General features: G+C 37.4%; 1 protein-coding gene across 1 annotated transcript in view; it reads right to left on the reverse strand.

Annotated features, from left to right (window-relative positions):
* Positions 1-2379: 2379 nt before the first annotated feature.
* The window catches only part of IFNE (interferon epsilon), a 48339-nt gene continuing 31120 nt past the window's right edge, over positions 2380-19598 (reverse strand). Inside the window, exon 3 of the mRNA XM_030919076.1 lies at positions 2380-3615. The gene's annotated coding sequence lies outside the window, so the exon portion shown is untranslated. The remainder of the gene's footprint in view (positions 3616-19598) is intronic.

Raw genomic sequence — 19598 nt, forward strand, 5'->3', positions numbered from 1 at the left:
CAAAGTGCTGGGATTACAGGCATGAGCCACGGCACCTGGCTTCATCTACTTTTCCATCGAACTTAAAGGCACTCAGTTCAATTCATTTATACTACACCCCCTGTTGCTCTGTAAAGCAATAGACAGCAACCGTTTGACATTCAAAATGGATCTCAGAATCCTAAGTCATCTCACTTTCCCTGCTCTACTGATTTGATGCCCTCTTCTTTACTTTCTATGTTTATATCTATCCCCCACTTCCTTTAAAGGACCCTTCCAGAAAAGCCATTACATTGATTCTCCCTAAAGTTTTGACCTTGCATGATTGGTGTGGTCAGAATAGTTCACCCCTCCTGATTTATATTTCTCTCCAAACAGTTGTATAAAGAGGTGTCATCCAAATAGTGTTATTAAGAAGACAGAGTTAGTGTTTTTAAAATATCTTAAAACAGCCTGGCATAGTGGCTGATGCCTGTAATCCCAGCACTTTGGAACACTGAGGCAGGATGATTGCTTGAGCCCAGGAGCACTAGACCAGCCTGGGCACATGTTGAAACCCTGTCTCTATAAAAAATTTGAAAAATTAGCCAAGCATAGTCGTGCATGCCTGTGGTCCCAGTTACTCAAGAGGCTGAGGTAAAAGGACTGCTTGAGCCCAGGAGGTCAGGTTGCAGTTATCCGTGATCATACTACTGCACTGCAGCCTAGATGACAGAGTAAGACCCTGTCTCAAAAAAGAAAATCTTAAAACAGTGGATGTTTCCTATTAGGCATGTAATAAATGTTGGTATTATCATTTTTAATATTAGTATTATTAATATCATCATCCAGATTAAAATAGAAAATTTTGGGATCATCTGATTTTCTTTCTATTAGTTCCAAGTTTCTCAAGACTATCTTATCATTGCCTGGGTGGATTTATTAACTAGGTAGGGTCTTCAGACAAGCTTAATGTCTAATATCCTGCCAGAGAGATTTGTTGGTGTTCTAGCAACTGAAGCCTGGTTGTCAATCTTTTGGGAGTTGGTTGGTGTGACTTCTTCCTTCTCTCCAGAGCTGATCACATGTGGATTAAGTGAAAGAAAGTCAAGTAGCTGATCTTTGAAAACTCTCTAGTCCCCAATTTTTGCTGCATTGAATTTTGCTAACTTACATTTTGCAGTTAGTAAGGGGAAAGTCACTTCCCTTATTTCACTTCCATGACAATCAGAATTGTTTGTGTTTTCTTTCTGCCTACAAACAACTGTCAAGTAGTACTTTCTACAAAAGTTGAAATGAGAAACAAGAAAAACACAAATTTTGGAAATTATAGAGAAAACCAGTGGAGCTCTTTTGCCTTTCTTTTACTTCCCTTTGTTTGTGTTACTTCATCATGAATTAGAATGTAATGTGGTAGCAGCAAGGCAAACTTTGCCCAGTAAACCACTACATTAAAAAGGAGTTCTAAAAATTCACTTGTTGACCTTTACATTTAAAATGAAGAATCACAAATTAGTAAAGGAAAGACGGCTATGACTGTTTAACATGATAGCATGGGGCTCACTGCCCTGCACCGTCAAAGTTTCATGTAGACAGAGATATAAGGAACTTCAACAGATCACACTGAGCTGGTGAACAACTGAGGGTCACCAGTTTCTGTAATATGAGCCTCTAAAGAGAGGTAGCAGCATCTTTGAGTCTCCTGTGCATAGCTCAGAAGTTTCAAGCATAAAAACTGTTCAATAGTTTAAAAGAATTAAAGATAGCAAGAGTTGAAGAATAAAAGCTGTACTTGGTGAAGTAAAATTATTGAACTACTGAAGATAAAATGATTACAATTGGATAATTCCTTTACCTACTTGGACAAAACAAACCTTTGCTATCAGCATTCTAGGGCTGTTGAGACTTTTGATACCTAGGGCATGGGTCAGAAGAAGAGGAGGTCACCACCGAGAGCAAATACTCCTTCACCCAAATATTCTAGGAGCAAGGACAAAGGTCACAAAGTATTTATTGTTTTGGCAACAAAGAAGCAAGAACCACCTTGGGAAAGGAGTTCTAAAGTCATCAGGATGTGGTGAGCCTGCACTTAGGGAATGACTTGATGTGATAAATACCTTGTGAGTCGTCACTGCTGAGGAAATAACATTATTTTAAGATTAAAATTTCCACACCCATATGCACCTTAAAAAAAAAACACAGAATTCCTTTTAGGGGTATTAGCACAGCGTGAGGAGTGCTATATTTCTCCAATAAGAAAATCATGCAAAAAAGGCAATGTTCATTGATCTAAGCTTGAGCCCCCAGGGAAGCACAACCACATGAACCTGAATGAATATATTCTAGAAGACGGGAAGCACCAGCGAAGTTCTTTCACTAATAACCGTCAACATCTGCTATGAATCAAATATCAAACAAAGATAGTCCTAAAGTGTTTAATTTCCGGAGATAGGTAATTCCCTAACTGAATACAGAAACCCATAGAGCCCAGGGATCCTGATTTCCTATGCAAAATGGAGGGTAGAACTGGAGGCTAGGATCGGGGCTAAAAGTATATACTTCTAACATTAGCACAAAGATGTTTCTCATCTGATCGATCAATATCCATTTGGATTGATAATATCTTAAGTTTACTGGGAATATTGAACATCTATTGCAAAAATCAAGAGTGTAGAGTGATGACCTCCTTTTAGGTCATATAGAACAAGGTTTTCAACCCCCATCTGTGGACTAGGATACTGGTCCTGGCCTGGCAGGAACAGTGCTGCACAGGAGGCAAGCAGGCCAACCAATAAGCATTAACACCTGAGCTCCACCTCCTGTAAGATCAGCAGTGGCATTAGATTCTCAAAAGAGTGGGAACCCTATTGTGAAGTGCAGATGCGAGGGATCTAGGTTGTGGTCTCCTAATGAGAATCTAATGCCTCTAAAAATGTGCTCTCCCCAACCCCGTTTTTCGTGGAAAAATTGTCTTCCACCAAACTGGTGGCCAAAAGGTTGTGGATGCTGATACAGAAGACATGTAAATGAAAACAATAAGTGGAATTAAAAATTTAGAGAAATGATCAGAAAAATGAAAACCATTTGTGCTCCATTAAAGCCATGCATAGATAGAATGTCTTCATGGAATCGAGGATCCAAGGTTCATCCAGATCTCAGTTCAGCCAGGCCAAAAGCATCCTGATTTCCCAATGGCCCTCCTCTTCCCTCTACTGGTGGCCCTAGAGGTGTGCGGCTATGGCTCTTTTGGATCTCTAGGATGTAATCTGCCTCAGAACCGTGGTCTGCTAGGCATTCGAAACACCTTGGTGCTTCTGGGCTGAATGAGGAGAATTTTTCCTTTCTTGTGTCTGAAGGACAGAAGTGACTTCAGATTCCCCCAGGAGATGGTGGAAGTCAGCCAGTTGCAGAAGGCCTAGGCTATGTCTTTCCTCTATGATGTGCTGCAGCAGGTCTTCAGCTTCTTACGCGGAGCACTCCTCTGCTGCATGGAACATGACCTTCCTGGACCAGCTCCACACTGTACTTCATCAGCAGCTGGAACACCTGGAGACCTGCTGCTTGGTGCAGGAGATGGAAGAGGGAGAAGCTGGCGGTGGGAGTGATTGAGGGCTCTACACTGGCCTTGAGGAGGTATTTCTGGGAATCCATTTCTACCTGAAAGAGAATAAATAAAGATTGTGCCCAGGAAGTTGCCAGAGTGGAAATCATGAGATCCTTTTCATCCACAAGTTTGCAAAAAAGATTGAGAAGTAAGGATGAAGAACTGGGCTCATCCTGAAATGATTCTCATTGACTAATCTGCCATATCACACTTGTACATGTGACTTTGGATATTCAAAAAGCTCCTTTCTGTTTTATCAGAAATTGTTGAATTAGTTTTAGCAAATACTTCATTAATAGCATAAAGCAAGTGTATGTCAAAAACGTTCAGTTCCTGGGGCATCCGTAACTCAAAGATAACTGCCCTGATGCTATTTATTTATCTTCCTTCTTTCTTTGCATGCCTTGTATTTATGATATTTATATATTTTATATGTTCATCTTCACATTGTATTAAAATTTATAAAACATTCACTTTTTCATATTATTAAGTTTGCATTTTGTTTTATTAAATTCGTATCAAAGAAAACTCTGTCAATGTTTCTATTCTAAAAACAATGTCTACTTTCTCTTTTTGTAAACCAAATTGAAAATATGGTAAAATGTATTAAGTCATTCATTTCATTCCTATTATATGTATAAATTAAGTAAATGGCAAACTGTGGGATTTTCTTAAAGAAATACAGGTGAATAAGGCAAACACAGTTTCTCTCAGTCTAAGAGGGAAGGAGACATAAAAACAGGACAAATATTTATATTATTTCCATTATATTAAATGCTACAAAGAGAAGTAAAGAAAAGTGATGTTCTCACATCAGAAATGTTAGGTATAAATGGTGCTGGGAAGAGAAAAATATTACATATCCTTCCTAAGGTGCGGGGGAGATATGCAAGTACAAGTCTTATTGGCAGGTGGGAATTATGTGTCTAGAATGCCATGGGGGAAGGTGTTAATTTGGGATTCTTTATTTTATGTCTGATTATCAGGGCACGGGAATGGATGCAGTCACATAAACAGAAGGGACAATGTGATGAGGACATAAACTTTATCCTGCAGACCCTCAGCAGTTAAAGGAAGGGCTGATGCGTAGAGTCTGCAAAAGGCCCTGAGGCCGATAGCCAGTGCAGTTAGAAGGTGAAATAGGGAAGAATCAGGGAAAGACTAATAAGGAAAGGACGGTGGTACTTTCAGGGAAGGAGGACCAAACTATCCCAGTGAATCTGAAAACCGAAGGCACTGGTGACGTTGGCCGATGATGGAATATATGGTTTAGTAGAATTAATGGAACAGAAATGAGAGATGAGAGTAGGTTGGAGAAAAAACACAAGAAGGGGAATTAGGTATACTGTGCATAAAAAGTCACCATGGAAAGGCTAGTCGGGGAGTGGAGTTGGGAAATAAGGTGGTATCTGAAAGAAAATGTTGTTTACACACCCATGTATATTTTTTTCATGTGTTTTGAAAGCATTTTCAAAGAATAGATCAATTGAAACAAACCTTTTGACATTTTCTATTGAGGTATGATTTACAGATTTAAAAATTTCTATTATTTAAATTGTACAACATGGTGTTTTGGTGTAAGTATACCTTGTGTAATGATTCCCACAATCAAGTCAATGAAAACATTCATCACCTAATATATTCACCATGTTGTGTGTGTGTGATGAGGACAATTAAGACCTACTACCTCAGCAAATTTCAAATATATGCTATTATTAATTATATTTACCATACTGTACTCAAAATTTTTAACATTAGATTTATAAAAGCTATTACTTATTTAAATATTTGATTTAAAATTTTTCTTATTTGAAAACAGTAATTTATTAAAATTATAACATTATTGTAATTAATATTATTTTGTAGTAAATTTCAATAGTAACATATTTACTTGCTAATTTCAGTTCTTTTTTCAATTGTTTCATTTTGTTTTATCCGTTAACTTCATTTACTACAGTTTCTATGTTAGCCAATTTCTTTCTCTTTTTTATTGTTTTGTTTTGAGACAGGGTCTTGTGTCTGTTGCCCAGGCTGGAGTGCAGTGGTGTGATCTCAGCTCACTGCTACCTCCTCATTCTGGGCTCAAGTGATTCTTGTGCCTCAGCCTCCCAAGTAGCTAGGATACAGGAGTGTGCTACCACACCCAGCCAATTATTTTATTTTATTTTTGTAGAGACAGGGTTTCGCCATATTGGCCAAGCTGGTCTGGAACTCCTGGCCAAAAGTGATCCATCCACCTTGGCCTCCCGAAGTGCTGGGATTACAGGAATGAGCCACGTGCTCAGCCAATTATTTTGTACTTTTTAATCATTGACATTTTAAATAAATTATAGCTAATTAGCTAATTCTTTATGGACGGTTGATTTATTTTGTTTTTAATTGACAATAGTTATACATATTTATGGGGCACACTGTGATGTTTTGGTACATGTATACATCAGATAATGTCAAATCAGAGTAATTAGCATATTGATCACCTCAAATATTTATCAATACTTTGTGGTAAGAACATTCAAAATCCTGTCTTCTAGCTATTTTAAAATATAAATTAATATTGCATCTTACTATGCAATAGAACACCAGAATTTATTCCTCCTGTCTCACTGTAATTTTGCACCCATTGAACAGCTCGCTCACTCTCTCTCTCTCTGTCTCTCTCTCTCTTTCTCTCTCTCTCCCCTACACTCCCCTGCCTCTGGTACTCACTATTCCACTCTCCACTTCTATGAGATCAGCTTTTTTTAGATTCTACATAAGAGTGAGATCATGTGGAATTTGTCTGTGCTTGGCTTATACCACATAACATAATGTCCTCCTAGTTCATCCATGTTGCCACAAATGACAAGATTTTATGGCTTAGTGGTATTTAATTGTGTCTATATACCACATTGTAAAATCCATTCATCTGTTGTTGGACTCTTAGGTTGATTCTATATCTTGGCTATTGTGAATAGTGCTGCAATAAACATGAAAGTGTAGATATTTCTGTGACATATTGAATTCATTTCCTTTAGATACATACTATGGGCATTTTTTAAAACTTTATTCTATGTACAAGACCTGGACAGTTCCTTGTATATTTCTGCAAGCATCATCTAGGATATAGAACTACACTTCTCCCTAGTCACATTTCTCTTTTGATTTGACACTCACTCACTTCCTTTTCTTGCAAATCTGATTTTACCTTTAATTTCTATATTGCATCAGGAATATTCCATCAGGATTTATTTATTCTATTATATGAACATCTAAATTGATTTTTGTTAGAATGCCAGACAATTTTCTTAGAACATTTTATTGAAATTGTATTTCCTTCCTTATTAACAACACGTATGTTTTTACCATATATCTAAATAATTTTGATACTACAGCCATTTTTGATATTATGTGGTTTATTAATGTAATTACTACACTTTACTCATTGTTACTTTACTTCAGATACTATAAAACTCATTTAATTCTTCTGGTTGATGTAGCTAAGGTCAATAATTCCTTTCTATATTTAATGTCATTGCTTGCATTATTTCACAATTATCTTTAGAATTGTTCTAAAGTAGAGAGCATCGACTTTACAAAATCGTAAACATTTGTGGATCCCCAAATGGCAGATTATACTGCATAACAAAGAATGAAAGATCAACATGAATTTTCTAGATGAAAGACTTGAGTGAAGGCTGTTATTAGTAACATGCTTCTAACATGCAGGATATAGAAAGAGAAAAATCATAATTTTATACTGTAAAAACCTGGCAGTCATCCTCATAACAAAGTAATTTAAGTTAACATCAGAAGTAATAGGACATATTGATATCATGTACCCTTGATATTGTGCAATTTAGTGAGCATATAAGTTCTGTGATTTTCATTCCTTAAATCCATAACCTCATTGTAATCATGAGAAAACACCAGACAAATCCAAATTGATGAACATTCTACAAAATAGCTGACCAGTATTCTTCAAAACTTTTGATGTCATGAAAGACAAGGAAAGACTGAACATGTGTTACAGTTTGGAGGAGACTAAAGAGATAAGACAACTGGATACAATATGGGATCCTGGATTGAATCTTGAAACAGATTATTCAAAGAATATCAGATAAAAAAAAAATGAAGAAATCTGAGTAAAGTCTGAAGTTTAGCAGTATTATACCAATGCTAATTTCTTAGTTTTAATAGTTGCACATGGTTATGTAAGTTGTTAACATTAGAAGAAACTAGGTTATGGGCATAGGGGAACTCTCTGTCCTGTCTTTGCAAAAGTTAAAAATAAAAAGGCTGCCAGCATTATCTATCTTACTGGTTAATTTTTTAAATGTATTTAATTGATTAATCATTCATGAGATTCTTGATTCTTTCCCAGAAGACAGAAAATTCTATCTCCAGTGTAACTGTTAAAAAGATAGTTCTCCTGTTCCTTAGCCCTTAAGGTTCCTCAAGTCAGAATGTACAATCACCCCAGCAGCTAACTCAGCCAGCCTGCATCACAAAAGACACCAGCCAACTGCCAAGTCAGGTGACTCAGAGTCTTTGGTTAACTCAGTCCTCCTCCAGTAATGCACTGGGCTCTCCTCATTTCTCCGGAAGTGTTTCCATTTCCACATCTTTAGTCCCTTTAGTGAGCCCTTCCAGATGTAATCTCCCTGGGCTCTGACTCGTGATGCATCGATTTAGTTTGAATCTAGCTCATGTCCCTAGTGTGATCATGATTCAGTCTTTCTTAGGCTTGTGCCAAATAGGTAGAAATCTAAAGCCTATGAATGTTTGAATAAATTGGTAGAAATACGTAGGGTTTCAGAGAGTTGTTTATGAATATATTACTGGGGTGAATGAAGGGTTGTACTAATTGATTCAAGCTTACAAAGATACATTCTTAAGATTACAAAAGTGGAACATAACATGTAAATAAAATGGAGCCAATTTAATTGCAACATGGCATGTCTGACATGAGTAAATAGGGCTTTCCTGTGAAGGAAGGGAATGGGAGTGAAGAGAAAGACCATGTTGTTATTTGGACAGGACTCTGCTGGGAAAATGTTGATCAGTCTAGAATTTAAGTTCTTATGGCCAGAAATGTTCCCAGGAAGCATGTAAAATCTCTGGACTCAGAGTCAGATTTTCTTGGTTCCAACAGTGGCTCCACAATTCAATAGCTTTCTGTGTTTCCATTTTTTTTTTCATTTGTAAATGGGGATAGTAATAGAACTTCTCACTATCTGCTTAAGTTACATATTTCCAGTGACATAATGAAGGTAGGCACATGGTAGGTGTTCAATAAATATGAAAAATGAGCATATTTTGGTTAACTCAGTCCTCACTGAGTTAATTTTTCCTCACTGGGTAAAGTGAGAATTGACATGTAACTGCTAAGAACAATGACTGATTGACAATAAACACTGTCTCCAATTTAGCTATTTCATTCTTCTTATTTACATTATCCTAATTATCTAACTCTATAAAGTGAGGAGAAATATTCTTTGAAGTTATCAATTCCCTTGTTTCTTACTACAGACATGATGACAGAATTATTAATCTCTTGAATTTATTTATTTAGTAGGGGAGAACCTTGTGCAAGCAACATGTCCACTACCAGAAAAAAGCTACTGTACACTCCCAAATTCACCATTCTAGTGTATAAACTCTTGTGAGTGGTTTGAATGTCTCCGTCCACTCTCCCTGAAATCTGGATTCTGTAAAGCTGAAGATGCCCCAAGCCAAGAATGATTACCTTCGGTCTATATCCCTTCTACCATTTTGCATCTGCTTTTCTTCATCCCTTAATCTCCATCTTGGCTGGGCTGAATGCAGCTAAGTTACATCTTGTCATTCTTTTTCTAGTGGGATATTTTCCTTCTTACATATTTTTTGAATTATGGTAAAATATACTTAATATAAAATTCAGCGTTTTAACTGTTTCTAAGTTCAGAAGTAAGTATATTCACCTTGTTGTACAACCAACTACCAGAACTTTTATCTCATGCAAAACTGAAACTACCCATTAAACAACAACTCCTCATTTCTTCTCCCATCCCCTGTCAACCACCATCCTACTTTCTGCTAATATGAATTTGTCTGCTCTAGATACCTTTGTATGTGGAATCATACAGTACAGTAGGCCTTCTGCACCCATGGGTCTACTTCCACAGATTCAACCAACCTCAGGTCAAAAATATTTTCAAAAAATAAAAATAACAATACAACAATAAAAACAATACAAACAAAAATGCTGTATAACAACTATTTACATACCATTTATGTTGTATTAGGTATTATTAATAATCCAGAGATTATTTAAAGAATACAGGACAATGTGTACAGGTTATATGCAAACACTTTGCCAATTTATATAGTGAATTCATAGCACTCATGGATTTTGGTATCTGAAGGAGGTCTTGCAACCAATCTCTCTGCAGATACTGAGGGAAGACTGTATAGCACCTTCTCATATTCTCACGTGGTGGAAGGGAAGCTAGCTCTCCAGGTTTTCATTTATAACAGCCCAATACCTTTTACGAAGGCTCCCCTGTTGTGAGTTAATCACATCCCCAAAGTCCCCACCTCTTAATAACATCATCTTGGGGATTAAGATTCTAACATATGAATTTTGGAGGAACACAAACAGATAATAGCAATGTGTATGTTGGCTATTTGTATATGTTCTTTGGATAAACACCTATTTAATTCCTTTGGCTATTCTTTGAATTGAACTATTTTTTTATTGTTGAGTTGTAGACATTACTTCTATGTTCTGAATATTAATCACTTATCAGATTTACTATTTGTAAACATTTTCTTGCATTCCATAGGTTGCCTTTTAAGTCTGTTAATTGTGTTCTTTGATGCACGGAAATTTTAAATTTTTACATAGTCCAATTTACCTATTTTTACTTTAACTGCTGGTGATTTTGGTGTCATATCCAAGAATTCATTGCCAAATCCATTGTCATACTCTTGTCCTATAGGTTTCTTCTAGTAATTTTATTGTTTCATATCTTATACTTAGATTGTTATCCATTTTGAGTTAATTTTTGCATGTGGTGTAAAGTCGGGGGTCCAACTTTATTCTTTTGCCTGTGGATATCCAGTTTTCCCAGCATCATTTGTTAAAGGGACTATTTTTTTTCCATTATGTAGTCTTGGTACACTTGTCAAAGATCACTTGACCATACAGGTGAGGGCTTATTTCTGGGCTCTATATTCAATTCCATTTGCCTATATGTTTGTCTTTTTTCCAAGTATCATACTCTTTTGATTATCATAGCTTAGTAAAATGTTTTGAAATCAGGAAATATGAGGCCTCTAGCTTTGTTTTTCTTTCTCGAGCTTGTTTTGTCACTCCAGAGTCATTTGAGACTCCTTAACTTTTAGGGTAGTTTTTTCTACGTCTGTTAAAAATGTCACTGCGATTTTGACAGGGATTGCATTAAATCTCTAGATCACTTTGGAGAACATGAAGATCTTAACAATGTTAAGTCTTCCAGTCCATGATGGATATAAATACATGTCTTTCCATTTATTTTTGTCATATTTAATTTTTTCAGCAGTATTTGATAGTTTCCAGTGTACAAGTCTTTCACTGGGTTATGTTTATTCCCGAATATTTTATGCTTTTTGATGCTATTGTAAAGAGAGTATTTTCTTAATTTCCTATTAGGATTATTCATTGTTAGTATATAGAAATGCAATTGATTTTTGTTTGATTTTGTATCCTGAAATTTTGCTCAATTCATTTATAAGTTATCACTGTGTGTGTGTATGTGTGTGTATGTGTGTGTGTGTGTGTGTGTGTGTGATCTTTAGAAGTTTTTACATATAAGACTATGTCCTCTGCCAACAGAGATCTTTTTATTTCCTCCTTTATAATTTGGATGCTTATTATTTCTTTTTGTTGCCTAATGACTCTCGCTAGGATTTCAAATACTATGGATAAATAAAAGTGATGAGAATGGCATCCTTGCCTTTTTCCTGCACTTGGAGGAAAACCTTTTAGTTTTTCACTATTGAGTATGATGTTAATGGAGGGATTTTCATATAATAGCCCTTATCGTGTTGAGGTAATTTCCTTTTATTACTAGTTTGTTGAGCCTTTTCTTAAATCATGAAAGGACAGTGAATTTTGTCAAATGGTTTTTCACCATCAAGTGAGGTGATCATGGTTTTTCCCCCTTCATTCTGTTCATTTAGTTTATTATATTGATTTCTATATATTGAACCATGTAGCCATGGTGTATAATCCTTTTAATATGCTGTTGAATTTTGTTTGCAAGTATTTTGGTGATAATTTTTGCCTCAGTATAGACTCATAAAATTAGTTTGGAAGTGTTCTCTCCTCTTCAAGCTTATGGAAGAATTTGAGAAGGATCATGTTAATTCTTTTTTGAATGTTTGATGAAATTCTCCAGTGAGACCATTTGGTCCTGGGATTTTCTTTTATCAGAGGTTTTTAAGTATTGATTCAATCTCCTTATAGTTCTATTGTGAGTTTTTATTTCTTTATGATTCAGTCTTGGTAAGTTGTATGTTTTTAGGAATTCATCCATTTTTTCCAGGTTATAAAACTTGTTGGAGTATATGTGTTCATAGTTGTCTCTTAAATGATCTTTTTTTTATTTCTGTGGCATCAGTCGTAATGTCTCCTTTTGTATTTCTTTCTTTTTTTTTTTTGTTATACTTTAAGTTTTAGGGTACATGTGCATAACATGCAGGTTTGTTACATATGTATACTTGTGCCATGTTGGTGTGCTGCACCCATCAACTCGTCAGCGTCCATCAATTCATTATTTATATCATGTATAACTCCCAGTTCAATCCCTCCCCCCTTCCCCCTCCCCATGATAGGCCCCAGTGTGTGATGTTCCCCTTCCCGAGTCCAAGTGATCTCATTGTTCAATTCCCACCTATGAGTGAGAACATGCGGTGTTTGGTTTTCAGTTCTTGTGACAGTTTGCTAAGAATGATGGTTTCCAGCTGCATCCATGTCCCTACAAAGGACGCAAACTCATCCTTTTTTATGGCTGCATAGTACTCCATGGTGTATATGTGCCACATTTTCTTAATCCAGCCTGTCACAGATGGACATTTGGGTTGATTCCAAGTCTTTGCTATTGTGAATAGTGCCGCAAAAAACATACGTGTGCATGTGTCTTTGTAGTAGAATAATTTATAATCCTTTGGGTGTATACCCAGTAGTGGGATGGCTGGGTCATATGGTACATCTAGTTCTAGATCCTTGAGGAATTGCCATACTGTTTTCCAAAATGGTTGAACTAGTTTACAATCCCACCAACAGTGTAAAAGTGTTCCTATTTCTCCACATCCTCTCCAACACCTGTTGTTTCCTGACTTTTTAATGATTGCCGTTCTAACTGGTGTGAGATGGTATCTCATTGTGGTTTTGATTTGCATTTCTCTGATGGCGAGTGATGATGAGCATTTTTTCATGTGTCTGTTGGCTGTATGAATGTCCTCTTTTGAGAAATGTCTGTTCATATCCTTTGCCCACTTTTTGATGGGGTTGTTTGTTTTTTTCTTGTATATTTGTTTGAGTTCTTTGTAGATTCTGGATATTAGCCCTTTGTCAGATGAGTAGATTGCAAAAATGTTCTCCCATTCTGTAGGTTGCCTGTTCACTCTGATGGTAGTTTCTTTTGCTGTGCAGAAGCTCTTTAGTTTAATTAGATCCCATTTGTCAATTTTGGCTTTTGCTGCCATTGCTTTTGGTGTTTTAGACATGAAGTCCTTGCCCATGCCTATTTCCTGAATGGTACTACCTAGATTTTCTTCTAGGGTTTTTATGGTATTAGGTCGAACATTTAAGTCTCTAATCCATCTTGAATTAATCTTCGTATAAGGAGTAAGGAAAGGATCCAGTTTCAGCTTTCTACTTATGGCTAGCCAATTTTCCCAGCACCATTTATTAAATAGGGAATCCTTTCCCCATTTCTTGTTTCTCTCAGGTTTGTCAAAGATCAGATGGCTGTAGATGTGTGGTATTATTTCTGAGGACTCTGTTCTGTTCCATTGGTCTATAGCTCTGTTTTGGTACCAGTACCATGCTGTTTTGGTTACTGTAGCCTTGTAGTATAGTTTGAAGTCAGGTAGCGTGACGCCTCCAGCTTTGTCCTTTTGACTTAGGATTGTCTTGGCAATGCGGGCTCTTTTTTGGTTCCATATGAACTTTAAAGCAGTTTTTTCCAATTCTGTGAAGAAACTCATTGGTAGCTTGATGGGGATGGCATTGAATCTATAAATAACCTTGGGCAGTATGGCCATTTTCACGATATTGATTCTTCCTATCCATGAGCATGGTATGTTCTTCCACTTGTTTGTGTCCTGTTTTATTTCACTGAGCAGTGGTTTGTAGTTCTCCTTGAAGAGGACCTTGACATCCCTTGTAAGTTGGATTCCTAGGTATTTTAATCTCTTTGAAGCAATTGTGAATGGAAGTTCATTCATGATTTGGCTCTCTGTTTGTCTGTTACTGGTGTATAAGAATGCTTGTGATTTTTGCACATTAATTTTGTATCCTGAGACTTTGCTGAAGTTGCTTATCAGCTTAAGGAGATTTTGGGCTGAGACAACAGGGTTTTCTAAATATACAATCATGTCATCTGCAAACAGGGACAATTTGACTTCTTCTTTTCCTAACTGAATACCCTTTATTTCTTTCTCTTGCCTGATTGCCCTAGCCAGAACTTCCAACACTATGTTGAATAGGAGTGGTGAGAGAGGGCATCCCTGTCTTGTGCCAGTTTTCAAAGGGAATTTTTCCAGTTTTTGCCCATTCAGTATGATATTAGCTGTGGGTTTGTCATAAATAGCTCTTATTATTTTGAGGTACGTTCCATCAATACCGAATTTCTTGAGGGTTTTTAGCATGAAGGGCTGTTGAATTTTGTCAAAAGCCTTTTCTGCATCTATTGAGATAATCATGTGGTTCTTGTCTTTGGTTCTGTTTATATGCTGGAGGACGTTTATTGATTTGTGAATGTTGAACCAGCCTTGCATCCCAGGGATGAAGCCTACTTGATCATGGTGGATAAGCTTTTTGATGTGCTGCTGAATCCGGTTTGCCAGTATTTTATTGAGGATTTTTGCATCGATGTTCATCAGGGATATTGGTCTAAAATTCTCTTTTTTTGTTGTGTCTCTGCCAGGCTTTGGTATCAGGATGATGTTGGCCTCATAAAATGAGTTAGGGAGGATTCCCTCTTTTTCTATTGATTGGAATAGTTTCAGAAGGAATGGTACCAGCTCCTCCTTGTACCTCTGGTAGAATTCAGCTGTGAATCCATCTGGTCCTGGACTTTTTTTGGTTGGTGGGCTATTAATTATTGCCTCAATTTCAGAGCCTGCTATTGGTCTATTCAGGGATTCAACTTCTTCCTGGTTTAGTCTTGGGAGAGTGGAAGTGTCCAGGAAATTATCCATTTCTTCTAGATTTTCTAGTTGATTTGCGTAGAGGCGTTTATAGTATTCTCTGATGGTAGTTTGTATTTCTGTGGGGTCGGTGGTGATATCCCCTTTATCATTTTTTATTGCATCTACTTGATTCCTCTCTCTTTTCTTCTTTATTAGTCTTGCTAGCGGTCTGTCAGTTTTGTTGATCTTTTCAAAAAACCAACTCCTGGATTCATTGATTTTCTGGAGGGTTTTTTGTGTCTCTATCTCCTTCAGTTCTGCTCTGATCTTAGTTATGTCTTGCCTTCTGCTAGCTTTTGAATGTGTTTGCTCTTGCCTCTCCAGTTCTTTTAATCGTGATGTTAGAGTGTCAATTTTAGATCTTTCCTGCTTTCTCTTGTGGGCATTTAGTGCTATAAATTTCCCTCTACACACTGCTTTAAATGTGTCCCAGAGATTCTGGTATGTTGTATCTTTGTTCTCACTGGTTTCAAAGAACATCTTTATTTCTGCTTTCATTTCGTTATGTACCCAGTAGTCATTCAGGAGCAGGTTGTTCAGTTTCCATGTAGTTGAGCGGTTTTGATTGAGTTTCTTAGTCCTGAGTTCTCGTTTGATTGCACTGTGGTCTGAGAGACAGTTTGTTATAATTTCTGTTCTTTTACATTTGCTGAGGAGTGCTTTACTTCCAATTATGTGGTCAATTTTGGAATAAGTGCGATGTGGTGCTGAGAAGAATGTATATTCTGTTGATTTGGGGTGGAGAGTTCTATAGATGTCTATTAGGTCCGCTTGGTGCAGAGATGAGTTCAATTCCTGGATATCCTTGTGAACTTTCTGTCTCGTTGATCTGTCTAATGTTGACAGTGGAGTGTTGAAGTCTCCCATTATTATTGTATGGGAGTCTAAGTCTCTTTGTAAGTCTCTAAGGACTTGCTTTATGAATCTGGGTGCTCCTGTATTGGGTGCATATATATTTAGGATAGTTAGCTCTTCCTGTTGAATTGATCCCTTTACCATTATGTAATGGCCTTCTTTGTCTCTTTTGATCTTTGATGGTTTAAAGTCTGTTTTATCAGAGACTAGGATTGCAACCCCTGCTTTTTTTTGTTCTCCATTTGCTTGGTAGATCTTCCTCCATCCCTTTATTTTGAGCCTATGTATGTCTCTGCATGTGAGATGGGTCTCCTGAATACAGCAGACTCATGGGTCTTGACTCGTTATCCAGTTTGCCAGTCTGTGTCTTTTAATTGGAGCATTTAGTCCATTTACATTTAAGGTTAATATTGTTATGTGTGAACTTGATCCTGCCATTATAATATTAACTGGTTATTTTGCTCGTTAGTTGATGTAGTTTCTTCCTAGCCTCGATGGTCTTTACATTTTGGCATGTTTTTGCAATGGCTGGTACCGGTTGTTCCTTTCCATGTTTAGTGCTTCCTTCAGGGTCTCTTGTAAGGCAGGCCTGGTGGTGACAAAATCTCTAAGCATTTGTTTATCTGTAAAGGATTTTATTTCTCCTTCACTTATGAAACTTAGTTTGGCTGGATATGAAATTCTGGGTTGAAAATTCTTTTCTTTAAGACCGTTGAATATTGGCCCCCACTCTCTTCTGGCTTGTAGAGTTTCTGCTGAGAGATCTGCTGTTAGTCTGATGGGCTTCCCTTTGTGGGTAACCCAACCTTTCTCTCTGGCTGCCCTTAAGATTTTTTCCTTCATTTCAACTTTGGTGAATCTGGCAATTATGTGTCTTGGAGTTGCTCTTCTGGAGGAGTATCTTTGTGGCGTTCTCTGTATTTCCTGAATTTGAATGTTGGCCTGCCCTACTAGGTTGGGGAAGTTCTCCTGGATGATATCCTGAAGAGTGTTTTCCAACTTGGTTCCATTTTCCCCCTCACTTTCAGGCACCCCACTCAGATGTAGATTTGGTCTTTTTACATAATCCCATACTTCTTGCAGGCTTTGTTCATTTCTTTTTCTTCTTTTTTCTTTTGGTTTCTCTTCTCGCTTCATTTCATTCATTTGATCCTCAATCGCTGATACTTTCTTCCAGTTGCTCGAGTTGGTTACTGAAGCTTGTGCATTTGTCATGTATTTCTCGTGTCATGGTTTTCATCTCTGTCATTTCGTTTATGACCTTCTCTGCATTAATTAGTCTAGCTGTCAATTCTTCCACTCTTTTTTCAAGATTTTTAGTTTCTTTGCACTGGGTATGTAATTCCTCCTTTAGCTCTGAGAAGTTTGATGGGCTGAAGCCTTCTTCTCTCATCTCGTCAAAGTCATTCTCTGACCAGCTTTGATCTGTTGCTGGCGATGGGCTGCACTCCTTTGCAGGGGGAGATGCACTCTTATTTTTTGAATTTCCAGCTTTTCTGCCCTGCTTCTTCCCCATCTTTGTGGTTTTATCTGTCTCTGGTCTTTGATGATGGTGACGTACTGATGGGGTTTTGGTATAGGTGTCCTTCCTGTTTGATAGTTTTCCTTCTGACAGTCAGGACCCTCAGCTGTAGGTCTGTTGGAGATTGCTTGAGGTCCACTCCCGACCCTGTTTGCCTGGGTATCAGCAGCAGAGGTTGCAGAAGATAGAATATTGCTGAACAGCGAGTGTACCTGTCTGATTCTTACTTTGGAAGCTTCCTCTCAGGGGTGTACTCCACCCTGTGAGGTGTGGGGTGTCAGACTGCCCCTAGTGGGGGATGTCTCCCAGTTAGGCTACTCAGGGGTCAGGGACCCGCTTGAGCAGGCAGTCTGTCCCTTCTCAGATCTCAACCTCTGTGTTGGGAGATCCACTGCTCTCTTCAAAGCTGTCAGACAGAGATGTTTGTGTCTGCAGAGGTTCTGCTGCCTTTTTCTTGTTGTTGTTTTTTTTAGCTGTGCCCTGTCCCGAGGTGGAGTCTACAGAGACAGGCAGGTTTCCTTGCGCTGCTGTGAGCTCCACCCAGTTCGAGCTTCCCAGCGGCTTTGTTTACCTACCTAAGCCTCAGCAATGGCGGGCGCTCCCCCACCCCCCCCGCCCCAGCCTCGCTGCTGCCGTTTCGGTTAGATCGCAGACCGCTGTGTTATCAATGAGGGAGGCTCTGTGGGCGTGGGACCCTCCTGGCCAGGTGTGGGATATATTCTCCTGGTGTGCCCGTTTGCTTAAAGCTCAGTATTGGGGTGGGAACCCGATTTTCCAGGTGTTGTGTGTCTCAGTTCCCCTGGCTAGGAAAAGGGATTCCCTTCCCCCTTGCACTTCCCACGTGAGGCGATGCCTCGCCCTGCTTCAGCTCTCACTGGTCGGGCTGCAGCAGCTGACCACCGATTGTCTGGCACTCCCTAGTGAGATGACCCCAGTACCTCAGTTGAAAATGCAGAAATCAGCAGTCTTCTGTGTCGCTCGCGCTGGGAGTTGGAGACTGGAGCTGTTCCTATTCTCTTATTTTTGTTTTATGAGTCTTCTCTCTCTCATTTAAAAATAATCCTAGAATGGGTGCAGCACACCAACATGGCACAAGTATACATATGTAACAAACCTGCACGTTATGCACATGTACCCTAGAACTTAAAGTATAATAATAATAATAATAATAATAATAAAGCAAAGTAATGATGATAAAAAAATAATAATAATCCTAGTAAGGGTTTGTCAATTTGTTGAACTTTTTAAAAAAAAAAAAAAAAACCAACTCTTAGTTTCAGTGATTTTTAAAAATTGCTCTTCTATTCTCTATTTTATTTATCTTTGCTCCAGTTTTATTATTTCCTTTCTTGTGCTAGATTTGGGTTTTGTTTGTACTTTTTTTTTTTTAGTTACTTAAGGTATAGAGTTCTATTGCTTACTTGAACTCTTTCTTCTTTTTTTAGTGTCAGCTTTTACAGCTGTAAATTTTCCACTTAGCACTGTTTTCTCTGTATTGCATGTGTTTGGGTATATTTTCTTTTAATTTTCATTTATTAAAGATTTTCTAATCCCTATTGTATTCCTTCTTAAATTCTAATCTGATTTAGACATACATTGTTTTCTTTTTGTTTTCATGCATTGGGACATGAAATCAGACCACTTTTATTTTCTGGGAAAATGAAATGAGAAAGACAGACACCGGGTGTTTCCAACACTATCTAGAAACAATGTACATTTCATTTGTTTTCATTATATTTACATTCCTTTATTGACATAAGCTGAAGATGAAAATGAAAAAAGTCCAGGAATGGCAAAACAAATTTACACAGTAAAATATCACATGAAAAGGAAATATACATATGACCCCAACTTGTTTCCTACTTCATTTGGTCCAACAATCCAAGTGAACAAGGAAAAAAACGTTTCATTCCCAGTGTTTGACAGACTAAGAAAAATAGCTTGGGCAGAATTAACCTGCATTCAAAAGATGATGAGTAGGTTGAACTCTAAAATCCAATAAAAATGGGTTGACTGGATTAACTAATAAAAGTTCTTAATTTTGCAAAATACACTTTTAGAAAGAAAGCTCATTTACTATGGAAACTCCAGTCTCAATTTCAAAACTTTGAGCATTTTAATTGTTTAACAATATAAAGAGTTAAATCATTAAAAATAATGAATACTAAAATATACTTGGTTTATCTAAAAAATGGCTCCTTTCTGATCTTTATCCTCATATAGACATGTTGATTTTATCAT

The sequence above is a fragment of the Rhinopithecus roxellana genome, chromosome 16 (assembly GCF_007565055.1).
Source record: "Rhinopithecus roxellana isolate Shanxi Qingling chromosome 16, ASM756505v1, whole genome shotgun sequence".
Taxonomy (NCBI): domain Eukaryota; kingdom Metazoa; phylum Chordata; class Mammalia; order Primates; family Cercopithecidae; genus Rhinopithecus; species Rhinopithecus roxellana.